Source organism: Dasypus novemcinctus, chromosome 15 (genome assembly GCF_030445035.2).
Source record: "Dasypus novemcinctus isolate mDasNov1 chromosome 15, mDasNov1.1.hap2, whole genome shotgun sequence".
Lineage (NCBI taxonomy): Eukaryota > Metazoa > Chordata > Mammalia > Cingulata > Dasypodidae > Dasypus > Dasypus novemcinctus.
The window spans coordinates 28493957-28495649 of NC_080687.1; positions in this window are offsets into that span (position 1 = coordinate 28493957).

Genomic DNA, 1693 nt, shown 5'->3' on the forward strand with positions numbered 1-1693 from the left:
GGCGGGAAACTCCAGTCTGCCCTCTACCCCAGCAACAGCAGCCACCAATCACTAAACCCTGCCACTTCCCCCAGCAACAGCAACAGCCAATCCCTAATCACCACCCCTCCCCCATCCAGTACCGCCCACTGACCTTTCTCCGGCAACCAATCAGAACAGGGCGTGGCTTCGACCAATCAGCCTTCCCCAGCCCCTATAAAACTGTTGCCTCTCCCTCAATAAAGTGGACTTGCGTGTTTACCTTGTCTCCGCGGTAGTTCTTCTGCCGTGCACCCTCCAGTCCTGAGAGCCCCCAACAAGGGCCTGGCCTCCCTTGTCCCCAGTTCGTTGCCTGCTTCTCTGGGCAACCCCTTCATCGCCGGCTTTGCCGGGCGACCCCGTCAGCCGAACCGCGCAACCCCTGTGAGACTGACCCCTCGTCTGCTGCCGGACCGACCCCTCGTCCCAAGCGGGACCGATCCCTCGTCCCAAGCGAGACCGACCCTTCGTCCTGAGCTGGACCGACCCCTCGTCCGCAGCCAGACCCCACCTCTACCGACCGAGCAAGTTGCCGCACTTCATCTTTTTATTTTTCAATAAATGAACAAATTTCCATATTATTCAACGTAGGAAAAGCAATTACTGATTAAAAAGAAAAGACTAAATGATCATTTGATGGTAGCTTGGTTGTTATGCTAAGTCTCAGCTGTGGTAATAGATACTGACAAGCAAGTAGAATCATAATTGGGCTAAAAGTATTTCTCCTAACTCTCCTAGTGACAGGCTGGCAAGAAATTGTAGCGTTATCACAGTTAACTTTTCCACACATGATAATATACCAAGGCAATCAACTAGTATTAACCATCAAAGCTTCCTGTCTTTAGAATGTCTGTATTGGAAATATTCCTTATGTATGAATAGATAAAATGTGATATTTCAATACAACAGTGTTTAGAACCATGAAATTAAACATGGTATATTCAACACAGTGGAAGCAAAACTTTTGTCTCTAAATTATGCAGACTTTTAAAAAACACATTACTTCCTTTTTTAAACCTTCAGGATTTAAAACCCTAAAAACATGTACTGCCTTCATTTTAGGTATATCTCTATTTGACTTTCTTTAAATAAAATTAAAAGAAAATTGATTAGGGCATGAAAAGAAAAGGCAACAAAACACTTTTTCATCTTCCTCCTGCCTCGTCTTTTTTTTCCCTTCCCTTCGTTTTTGTCATTTCTCCTTACCCTTTTCTCCCATGGCAGTCGCTTTGTCATCTCTCTGAGATATCACTTATCGCATCATAATGCAGTTATTTTCATGTCTCTTCCTAGGTTGAAAGTGAGAGCCCCTAAAGCAGGAATTGGAAGAAATTCTTTGGAGTTGATTTTTGAGCTGGTCTCTTGAATTTGCTGGCTCCCTGGCGTGGGGCAGGGAGGGACTGAGGGAGAGTTTTCCAGATAGAATGCAGAGAGAGCTCTGAGGGGTAGAGAGTGGGGCTAGCATGCCTGACACACTTGAAGTCTTCTTCATTTGTAAACAGGAGGTAATAAAAACTACCTTCCAGGTTTGTAGCAAGGAGTCAATAAAAAAGATCTTAGAAGAGTTCTGTTACTTCTAACTACACTGGAAAAAATTAAGTACTGTGGGGCCCTTGTGGGCAGTATACCAAAATAGGATGTGTGGGTTTGTTTTCCTCCTGTGGGGAGCTGATGA